A 12,384-nucleotide genomic window follows, 5' to 3' on the forward strand; every position below is an offset into this window, starting at 1 on the left:
ATGGATCTGCGGTCAGACATCCCACCTGCCGCTGCATTTTAAAATGGGGATAAAAGTGTCCTGTCAGGGATAAAACTTCCCAATCCTGATCAGTGCGGTTTCCAATGGACGGACCCAAACGGTCATTAAGTTATCACCAATCCTGAGGAGCCCATGGATCGGTGATAACTTGTTTTCACCAAAGAAGCCCTTTAATGCAAACTACCGTAATTGTCCATCCCAGTTGTGCTGTGCGCACAGTAGATGTGCAGGAGCCGCCTGTGTTTTACAGTCGAGGTTCCACTATAACGGGGATAAAGGCTAACAGGTATCTGCATCTAGCTGTAGGGTGGGCCCCAGTCTCCCCAGTCCGACGCTGTGGGCAAATATAACCTGGCTGGGCAATTGTAGCCAATTTTGCTGCAAAAAAAGAAAAGTCTTTTTACCTTTTTAACCGTAACTTTCAATGTCTTGGATAAATGTGTAACCCTTTATTAAATTCTGCCTTTATTCTGGGGATCTCATGGTAGTAGAGCATACCAGAGGTTGACTATATTTTATTTTTTATTTATTTATTTTTTACAGAAAGATCCAGGTAAAGAAAAAAAAAAAAGTAAAAAAAAATGGAAACCAAAAGAAAATAAACAGACCACACCTTTTTGGTAAATTGTTATACTTTGAGCAGCCCCATGATATAAGCTGGTGCAGGTCACTAATCAGACAAATCCACATGAATGAGTGTAAGAAGTGAATGCAGCACTCACCGCTATAATAAAACATTGTATTCCATAATTAATAACCATCAGCTTCTCACAGAGGGAGGTCGGCGAGTGGTACATACAGCGCATTGTGAAAGGATTTGGCCCCCTTGAACTTTTCTACCTTTTGCCACATTTCTGGCTTCAAACATAAAGATATAAAATTCTAATTCTTTTGGGAAGAATCAACAAGTGGGAATGAAATCTATTGGATATTTTAAACTTTTAAAAAAATTTAAAAAAATGAAAAGTGGGGCGTGCAATATTATTCGGCCCCTTTACTTTCAGTGCAGCAAACTCACTCCAGAAGTTCAGTGAGGATCTCTGAATGATCCAATGTTGTCCTAAATGACTGGTAACGATAACTAGAATCCACTGATCCAATGTTGTCCTAAATGACTGGTAACGATAACTAGAATCCACCTGTGTGTGATCAAGTCTCTGTATAAATGCACCTGCTGTGTGATAGTCTCAGGGTTCTGTTTCAAGTGCAGAGAGCATCATGAAGGCCAAGGAACACACCAGGCAGGTCCGAGATACTGTTGTGGCGAAGTTCAAAACCGGATTTGAATGGCCAAGTCAAAGTCCAGACCTGAATCAATGGAAAGAGCTGAAAACTGCTGTTCACAAACGCCCTCCATCCAACCTCAATGAGCTCGAGCTGTTTTGCAAGGAAGAATGGGCAAGAATTTCAGCCTCTCGATGTGCAAAACTGATAGAGACATACCCCAAGCGACTTGCAGCTGTAATCGCAGCAAAAGGTGGCACTACAAAGTATTAACTCAAGGGGGCCAAATCCTTTCACAATGCACTGTATAGGCGACGGCAGTACTGTGTATTTGCAGGATTCCAGGCCAGTATCTGCCACCCGCTGTATTTCCCATGTGAGAAGCTCTGATATTTTATTACAGGGAAACTGTCATCAGGTTTTTGCTATGTAATCTAAAAGCAACAAGTCGGGGCAGAGGACCTTATCCCAGCGATGTGTCACTTGCTGGTCTGCATGATGGCATTTTGATATAATCCCTCTTTTATCTGCTGCAGATCTAGCAGTTCCCTGAATTCACAGATTATGTAGAGACCAATGCGGGAAAGTTACCCCAAATGTTATAGAAGTCAGCATTGGATTCTCTTCTTTCAGATCACCTCACAGACCAATGTAAGTTAAGGGACAAGTTCAGATGACTGTTTATCCCACTGTTTTTTGAAAGAAATTCGCCATTAAAACTCATGCATACAGTACAAAAAGAAATAGATGCCACAACCAGGGCCGGCTCCAGGATTTCATGGGCCCCGGGCAAAAGTCTCAGTGGGCCCCTTTCACACCTACCACGATTCATGATGCACAGAAATATAGGTATAGTACAATGCTAAAGATTTCACTGACTTCTCACATTACATGAGTGATATCTATTGTAAAGTCTACAACAGCTCAGAAACCGGCGAATCCTCCCAGCGCACAGTGCAGACAATATAGTCCTCTATACAGTATTATGGGCCCCACGTAGTCCTCCATATACAGTATTATGGGCCCCACGTAGTCCTCCATATACAGTATTATGGGCACCACGTGGTCCTCCATATACAGTATTATGGGCACCACATGGTCCTCCATACAGTATTATGGGCACCACGTGGTCCTCCATATACAGTATTATGGGCACCACGTGGTCCTCCATATACAGTATTATGGACACCACATGGTCCTCCATACAGTATTATGGGCACCACGTGGTCCTCCATATACAGTATTATGGGCACCACGTGGTCCTCCATATACAGTATTATGGACACCACATGGTCCTCCATACAGTATTATGGACTCCACATGGTCCTCCATACAGTATTATGGACACCACATGGTCCTCCATATAGTATTATGGGCAGCACATGGTCCTGCATCCAGTACTATGGGCACCATATATTGCTCCATACAGAATAATGGACCGCATATAATGCTCCATACAGTATGATCCCCATATATTGCTCCATTCAGTATAATGGATGCCCGCGACCAATCACCGATTTGGGCGCCAAATTTAAATATCGGCCGCGACCAATCAGCACAGCGGTGTTTAAATCTGAAGCCAAGATCGGTGATTGGTCGCGTCCGACATTTAAATTTGGCGCCCAAATCGGTGATTGGTCGCGGGCAGCGCCTGTGACCGATCAGCGATTTTTAACACAAATGTCCGGACCTTTGTAACACCATGCGGATACTGTGGGGACATCAGCGGCTAGGGTGTGAAGGGAGGACCGGGGAGCAGCGCTGCGGGTCGGGATAATTCTGCTGCGAGCAGTCGCTCATGTCCCGGGTTCTCGCAGCGGAAGTATCCGCACAGGCAGCGGCGCTCCCCGGTCCTCACTAATACGATTCCGCTCCCCGCTCCTCACCAATACGATTCGCTGATTGGTCGCGCTCTCTGCACGCGACCAGTGATCTTGGCGCTAAAGTTAAACACCGTGATGCTGATTGGTCGCGGCCGCTGCCCGCGACCAATCACCGATTTGGGCGCCACATTTAAATAGCGGCCGCGACCAATCACCGATTTTGCCGCCACATTTAAACACTGCTGTGCTAATTGGTCGCGGACGCCAGCCGCGACCAATGAGCGAGCTTAGCGCCAAATTTAAACAACGCTTTGCTGATTGGTCGCGGACGCCAGACGCGTCGAATTAGCGAGATTGGCGGCAAATTTAAACAACGCTCTGCTGATTGATCGCGGTCGCTGGCCGAGATCAATCAGCAGTATTGGCGCCAAATTTAAACAACGCTCTGCTGATTGGTCGCGGCCTTCAGCCGCGACTAATCAGCGATTTTGGCGCCAAATTTAAACACCGCTCTGCATCGCTCTGCTGATTGCTCGCGGCCACCGGCCGCGACCAATCAGCATTATTGTCGCCAAATTTAAACACCTCTTTGCTGATTGGTCGCGGTCGCGACTAATCAGCGATTTTGGCGCCAAATTTAAACACCGCTCTGCTGATTGGTCGCGGCCGCCATCCGCGACAAATCAGCGAGATTGGCGCCAAATTTAAACAACGCTCTGCTGATTGGTCGAGGCCGGCGACCAATCAGCTGAGCGTTGTTTAAATTTTGCACCAAAATCGCTGATTGGTCGCGGCCGTCAGACGCGACTACTCAGCGACTTTGGGGCCAAATTTAAACCCCGCTCTGCATCGCTCTGCTGATTGGTCGAGGCCGGCGACCAATCAGCAGAGCGTTGTTTAAATTTTGCGCCAAAATCGCTGATTGGTCGCGGCCGTCAGACGCGACTAATCAGCGACTTTGGGGCCAAATTTAAACCCCGCTCTGCATCGCTCTGCTGATTGGTCGCGGTCGCCGGCCTCGACCAATCAGCAGAGCGTTGTTTAAATTTGGCGCCAATCTCGCTGATTTGTCGCGACCAATCAGCAGTATTGGCACCAAATTTAAACACCGCTCTGCTGATTGGTCGCAACTAATCAGCGATTTGGGCGCCAAATTTAAACGCCGCTCTGCTAATTGCGCCCCGTCGGCCGCATACCTATTCTAGAATACCCGATGTGTTCGAATCGGGCCACCATCTAGTAGATAATAAGCCCCATATAATACTCCATACATAATGGGCCCCATATATTGCTCAATAAATAATGAGCCCCGTATAATACTCCATACATAATGAGCCCCATATATTGTTCAATAAATAATGAGCCCCGTATAATACTCCATACATAATGAGCCCCATATATTGCTCAATAAATAATGAGCCCCATATAATACTCCTTACATAATGAGCTCCATATAATACTCCTTACATAAAAAAAAAAATCAAATACTCACCGCTCCTTGCTGGAAGCAGGCCTGTCTCATCAGCGTCTTCCGACTCTCTGCACTGGGACTGCTCAGCAGAGGGCGCTCTGTAGTGACGTCATCGCGCCCTCTGCCCTGAGATGTCACAGAGTAAGAAGACGCAGAAGACAGAGGAGCAGCAGAGGAACAGGGAGAGGTAAGTATTGCAAACAGTTTAAAGCACTGGGGAAGGCCCAGTGCAAGTGCCCATTCGCTGGCATCAGGCCCCGCCGACTCATGGGCCCCATAGCGCGCTGGTGTCCCAGAGGGTGAGTGGGCCCCCTGCTCGCTCAGGGCCCAGGCACTTGCCCGGGTGGTGATGCCGGCCGTGGCTACAACACATACGGCACCCGTTTTTAACTGATCCGCTGCAATGATTATGTAGGAAACTGTATTCATTTACAATCATCCACAGCGTGAGAGAAAACAGCTACAACATTACTGAATAAACAGAAACCCTGCAAGTATAAGAAAATGATTTTATTAAAAATATTTTGCATATCAATCCAGTTTGAAAAAAAATAACTTATTAAGCATTTTTTGCAACGTAGCAGTCCACATCTGACAGACTCCTGTAACTCTGGACACAGTATAATAGTGTGGCTGCTGTTCTCTAGCAGGACCCTCTAATGATAGAAGCAGGACGGCATACTGTATCTCGCACAACGCTACCTGCATGCCATCTGATTTGCTAAGTGCTCCAGCCGTATAAATATCACTATGTATACAATATACTCCGAAAAGATGTCAGAGATTACTGTGAAGTTAAAATATTGTGGCCCCCATTGAGCAGGAATGATTAGAGATGGACAAGCTCCAGTTGGCAGACAGTCAGTGATGGCGGAGAGCTGATCATCTTTACTCGCTGCTCATTAGGAAAGTGGTCGCTTTCTGAAACCATTGGACTCTGAACTCGGCGTCAGACGGCATTATGTAAGAGGCCAATGTCTGAGTGGTTTTTGTGTCCGTTTGTCCTTCCTCTGTTCTTTCTGCCAAAAGATCCTCACCCATAACCTAAGGACTAAAATAAAGTTGAATTGTTACTAATATTATTTTTTTAAATTTAGCACATGAATTGAATTTCATAAATTAAAAGAAAACTTTCCCTCCGATGTCCACAAAACTGAGCGCCACTACATAAGCCACAAATAGTCTCCCCTCTCTCTCCCAGTCTGTGCAGCGGACGGGAACCATTTAAATGGGTGCAGGGCCGATTTTAGATAAAGAAAGGGGCTGGAGGCAGGGCAACCTAGAAGGAAGCCCCACATGACCGGGATGGGCCAGCAGGGTGTAATTTGAATCCCAATAATTGGGATTGGGTAGAGGTCAGGAAGGGCGGGCATTGGGACGGGATGGAGATGGGGGAAGAGAGGTATAAGAAGGAAAAGTGCGGGAAACTGTTAGTCCAGAGGAGAAGAGCATAGGAAAAAGTAACAGAGGAACATTAAAAAAAAAAATAAAAAATCTTACCTTAATTCCAAGTCGTTTGGGACGCTTCTCTGGCTGTCATGGAGTCTGTGGAGTCCCTTGTCGCTAGGTTGAGGGAGGCAGCAAGATCCAGGCGAGGAGGATGGCTCGAGGCCCAGCTGTCTGGTCTGCTGGGGAATGCAGGCGAAGAAGAATCCACGTCGGGATCAGGAAGAACCGCCAGGAGGACGCGGCCACCCGAGAGGCTCTCCCCGGAGATGGTGGGTACGGGCAGCAGGCGCAGGCTGCGGAGCCCCTCAGGGGACCCTGCGTCTGGTGACCATGCCAGCGGAACCCCCCGCCAGCGTGCACGCCGCGGCAGGAATCCATCCAGCCGGCCTGCTGGCTCCCCAAGTGTCGGGTTGCGGTCCAGGAAGATGGTGCCCCGCTCCGTTGTGGTACATGCTGCAGACGCGTCATCCAGGGGGCAGGGCCTCACCGGAAGGGTGGCCCACGTCACTTCCGCCCCAGGAAACAGACGGCAGGAACGACAGGCCTATCAGCGGCGGGCGTGGGGACACGCCCCCCACTCCAAGATCCCGCGGCAACGTACGGAGCGGGAAATTCAAAAGTCGGAGCACCAGCGCTACTGCAGAGGCGGATAACGGAGGGAACACTAGCACGGCAGGCACACCTGGCGAGGTACCTGTCGGGGTGCCTGCTAGACAGACCAGCAGGGGAAGGATGCAGCAGAGGCGCAAGGGCAGGCAGCAATTCCAGGACCTCCTGCCTGGCCAAGTCACACCAGGCAGAGGGATGAGGCGGCAGGCAGCAGCATGGGGTTGCCTAGCAGTTTTTCGCTGTCTGACACGGATCGGGCCAGGGAGTCCGGATCTGTCAATCAAGGCCGTACATGGATGGCGGTGAGGACCGGAGCAGAGATGAGTGGAGGACGAGCGGCTGGGACATCAACACGGGCTCGGGTCCCCCCTGGTGACGTGGAGGCCAGGGGCGCGGGCCCTGAGCGCATGGAGGCGGGTGGATTGGACTTCGGTGGAGATCAAGGCGAAGCAAGGAATCGTCAGGACTCGGGGCGTACGGCTGGCGGGGACACAGCACCCGTGCAGCTCGGTGAGTATGCATATATGTATGGTTTGTCGCCCGCGGGGTCTTTAGCGGACGGGGTGGGGGATAGGCAGTTGGCGGGCCCCAGCGGGGGAAATGTTAGAGGAGGTAGTGGGTCGGATGTATGCGGGATTAGGGATATGTTGGTTAACATGTCGCTCATTCTGGCCAGATTAGAAGGCGGTGGGGCTAATCAAGTGGGGTCGTCACCAGCGGGGGCTTGGGTACATAGTCAAGTGGCGCTGTCACAGGAGGGGAGCGAATCGGCCAGGTCAGCGGCGGTGGCAGCTGGGATACCGTCTGGGGTGTCGGTGTGTGTGACGTGTCGGTGACGGAAAAGGAGAAAGGGGATACCGTAAAACTGGATGATAGGGCGAAAGGGGAAGTATATGTGTGTTTTGAGGGGCCGTTGTGGGCGCATTTAAAAAAAGAGGTTAAGGAAAAAATTTGGCGGGATGAGTATGTGGAAATTTTTTCCCTTCTTCCGATGGAAAAGTTTAACCTGGATAAGGGAAAAAAGGACGACAGTAAGAAAGAGGAGGAAGAAAAGCACAGGTGGAGGTTGATTCCACAGACGTTTGTTAACTGGTTACAAGCTTTTGCAATAATGGCTAGCGTTATTGGGGAAAAGGCTCCTGATAATTGCTCGGGGCTGTTTTGCTACTTGGACGCCATTGGGGAGGCTCATAGGACTTATGGGGGTCAGGCATGGTTACGGTATGACGAGCAATTTCGTCAGAGGAAGACAGTTCGCCCGGAGATTAGATGGGATCAAAAGGACATTGGATTGTGGCTGAAGGTTATGACCCCAGTGAGGTATGGGCAATCCTTTCACGGGAGCAACAGTGGCGGGAACCAATCAGCAGGACATGGGGGAAACAGTCAGGGGGCACAAAGCACTAAGAAAGAAGCGGGAACTTGCTGGCAATTCAACGATGGCCATTGCAAATATGGGAGCTCCTGTAAATTTAAACATGTGTGCTCCCATTGTAGTGGAGGGTCACACGGAGCAACAAAATGTTTTAAAAAGGGTAAGGGAAAGCCGACAGTGGGTACCGGTCAAGGGGGTGACTCCAGTGAGGGTGCACGCAATGGCCCCCTTTCTAAGTAGGTATCCGGATCAGTTGAAGGCTAAGGTTATTTCGGAAGGTTTTTTGGAAGGTTTTAGAATACCTCTTCCTGAGCACGAGGTCCCCGTTTCAGTAAAAAATTTGTTGTCTGCCTCCCTTCATCCTGATGTGGTCAGTGTGAAATTGGCTAAGGAAGTGGAGTTGGGCAGGATGGCGGGACCGTTTCAGGACTTACCTAGTAGCAAAGTGATTATCTCGCCACTGGGGGTTGTGCCCAAAAAAGAGAGGAATAAGTTTCGGTTAATTCAGCATTTGTCGTACCCCAAGGGGCTCTCGTTGAACGATGGCATTGCACAAGAATTGTGTTCAGTTGAATATACTTCATTTGATGCTGCGGTGCAATGGGTACGGCGATATGGGTCAGGATCGTTGCTAGCAAAAACGGATATCGAGTCGGCTTTTAGGTTGCTGCCAGTTCACCCGGATAGTATCCCGTTGTTAGGTTGTTTTTGGAATGGGGCATATTACGTGGATAGGTGTTTGCCAATGGGTTGTGCAATTTCGTGTTCTTTGTTTGAAACGTTTAGTACATTTTTGGAATGGGTTGTGAAGGACCTGGCATCAGTTAAGTCAGTCATTCATTATTTGGATGATTTCTTGTTTATAGGCCCTCCGCAATCGTTGTTGTGTAGGAATTTATTAGGTACTATGGTGTGGGTGGCAGAGCATTTTGGCGTACCATTGGCTGAAGAAAAGACAGAAGGCCCTTGCACAACCATAAGTTTTTTGGGCATTGTAATTGATACAGAAAGGATGGAGTGTCGGTTACCGGAGGACAAACTGATTTTGCTCAAGCAGGAGGTTGATAGAGTCGGGAGGCTGCGCAAGGTGACCCTGAGGGAGTTGCAATCGCTGTTAGGGCGACTGAATTTTGCATGCAGGATTATGCCAATGGGCAGAATATTTTGTCGCAGGTTGTCAGGCGCGACAGCAGGAGTGCGGGCCCCCCATCATTTTATTCGGCTAAATAGGGAACACAAGGAGGATCTAAAGGTTTGGAAGCTGTTTTTGGAAAGTTATAACGGCAGGTCATTAATCCAGCAGGAGTTCTTAAGCAGCTTTGATTGTGAGATATTTACGGATGCGGCAGGAGGTGCTGGTTATGGGGCCTATTGGAAAGGGAGGTGGAGTGTTGGAGTATGGCCGAGCGAGTGGACGGAGAAGGGTCTTATGAAGAATTTGGCTTTTTTGGAATTGTTTCCCATCGTTGTTGCGGTTACTATTTGGGGTGAGTGTTTTGCCAACAGGAGAATTCAGTTTCATTGCGACAACATGGGAGTGGTGTCTGTCATAAACAGCTTGTCGGCCTCGTCCCCGCCTGTGATTAGGCTGCTGAGGGAACTAGTTCTTTGTTGCCTTAACTTGAATGCTTGGATTACAGCGGTACATGTTCCAGGTGTGCAAAATACCATAGCAGATGCCTTGTCTCGTTTTCAGTGGGACCGTTTTCGGGCGCTAGCACCAGAGGCCGAGGACGTGGGACAGGAATGCCCTTCGCATTTGTGGCAGCTGGTTATGGAAGAGCAGGACGTTTAATACAGGAGTCCATTACAAGGCAGACTTGGGCATCATACGAGGCATCATGGCGAGTATGGCAAAGCTGGATTTTGCAGTGGGGTGGCGTGGAGAGTGAGGGAGATAGAGAGATGGCGGTGTTGTTTCTTGTGGGAAAGGCAGCGGAGAGCGGATGGTCCGTTTCAAAAGTTAGTAAATTTGTTGCAGGATTGGCATTCGGTTTTAGATTACAGGGGTTAAAAGATGTTACAAAATCGTTTTTAGTGAAACAAGCAATTAAGGGCTTTAGGAGGGGAAGTAAAGTGTTAGATAAACGAAGACCGGTGACTTTTAGTATTTTAGAGCAGTTGGGTTTTGCGTTGGATAAGATCTGTTGTTCGGCTTTTGAAGCCACACTGTTTAGGTTGGCTTTTTCATGGGCGTTTTTCGGCGCACTAAGATTAGGTGAGTTGGTGGCACCAAGTAGGAATAAGGCTGGGGGTTTGTTTGCCGAGGACGTGAGCGGTCGGGACAGGTGCATTGAATTCTGGATCAGGAGGGGGAAGACGGATCAATTGGGAAGAGGCAAGCGAGTGGTATTGGGGGAAGTTGATGGATCGTTTATGTGTCCTAGGAGATGTTTAATGGCTTATTGGCAAGTCTGGTCGGGACGTAAGGGCCCATTATTGTGTCATAAAAATGGTGAGTTTTTGTCTCGTTTTCAATTTATTGCAGTGTTTAAGAAAGGGATCATAGAATTGGGCCTTAGCCCTGAGGTATACGGGTCGCATTCGTTCAGAATCGGTGCGGCGTCAGAAGCGGACGGTTTGGGTTTAAGCCAGGAGGTGATAAAGCGCATCGGGAGGTGGAGTTCAGATCGTTATCTGTCCTATGTACGGCATTAAGTGTGCAGGCTTATGTTTTATCTGGTCAGAAGTGAATACAATTCTTTGGTTGTCTTTTTGCAGGTGGCATCTCGTTATTAGTCTGGATTCTCGGACACTCTTTCGTTCATTGGGGGGCGCTGCGGGCGGATGTGAGGCCGAACGGTAGGCAATTGGGTTTTAGCAGGGAGCAAGCGGTGGTTCAGTGGCTAGGTTTTCGAGGGATGGTATGGAGGAGGATGCTGTCTGAATTCCATAAGGCGGCTCGTTTGGACCGGGCGCCGGATATTTTGGTAGTGCATTTGGGGGGGAATGATTTGGGGTCTCGGCCGGTTAGGGAATTGATGAGGGATATTCAGATTGATTTTTTTAAGGTTGTGGACATCTTTTCCGGGGGTGTTAACGGTTTGGTCTGACATTGTACCGAGAAAAAAATGGAGGGAGGCTAGATCAGTGAAGGGCACGAGTTAAGTTAAATAGGGCCATAGCAGCGTTTGTCGGTAGGAACGGGGGAATAAGTGTTCGGCATCTTGATCTTGAGGCAGGGGTTGGAGAATTTTGGGCAAAGGATGGCGTACATCTGAACGATGTTGGAATTGATTTGTGGACATTGGCTATACAGGAGGGGATTGAGAGGGCCATGGCGGTGTTGGGGCGCTCACAAGCCTGAGGTGGTCAGGGCTGTTCGTTTGTGGCGGGGGGTGGGGTTCTTGGAGTTGGCACAGAAGTGTCGGTGGAAAATTATTTGAATTTTACAGGCAGTGGTTTGATTAAGTGGGGTGATCTGGCATCTGGTTTTTGGGGCTCTGGACGGGGTTTTACCCTGGGAGCTTTTGGTGCCCTCGAGCTGGTGATGGACGGCTGAGGGTAACACGGTGGTTCGACTTCGGTTTAGTTTTGCCAGATCAATTTTTAACTCCAAGAACCCTCCCTTCTTATTTATTTCATAATAATGTATATATGTTAATGTTGTTTGTTAATAAAATGGCCGCTGTGGCCAAATTTATCCAAAGAAAATTACAGGTGCAGTGTTTTTATTTGTTAAAGTATGTAAGTGCGGTAAGATGGGGGCGGAAGCATATGAACGGTGGAACCCGGGTTGGCCGTATACGGTCAAGTGGGGCCCTGGGGAAAAGTTTAAAGTGGGGTCCCAAATGCTGACATACAGCACCGCACAAACATTTAGCTTGTATTTACATGCGCTGAGATCAGGCAGCTAAACGAGCGCAATCCACAATACTGAAGCCGTTCGACGCTTGTTTCCCGACCTCTTTACACCAGCTGAGGAAGAATGATGGATACAGAACAATCACTAATAGATCAATCTGTCCCCATACAGCATCATGTTATCAGCAGCACATCTGCAGGTTACACCGGGCGATGTGCTGCTGAGAACAAGGATTTTTGTTCTGGCATAAACAATCCAATTACTCGATGAATAGGCAGCATTTTGCTTGTTTAGTATAATACATGCCATAGTCCTCCATATTGTATAATGTGCCCCACAGCCCCCCATATTGTATAATGTGCCCCATAGTCCTCCATATAGTATAATACACTCCCCATAGATCTCTATATAGTATAATGCCCTCCCCATAGCCCTCCATATTGTATAATGTGGCCCATATTCCTCCAAATAGTATAATACACTCCCCATAGCTCTCTATATAGTATAATGCACCTCATAGTTCTCCATATAGTATAATGCACCTCATAGCCCTCCATATAGTATAATGCACCTCATAGCCCTCCCTATAGTATAATATACTCCCCAT

Source organism: Phyllobates terribilis, unplaced genomic scaffold, assembly GCF_046119375.1.
Source record: "Phyllobates terribilis strain yellow unplaced genomic scaffold, ASM4611937v1 Scaffold_125__1_contigs__length_5108534, whole genome shotgun sequence".
Classification (NCBI taxonomy): domain Eukaryota; kingdom Metazoa; phylum Chordata; class Amphibia; order Anura; family Dendrobatidae; genus Phyllobates; species Phyllobates terribilis.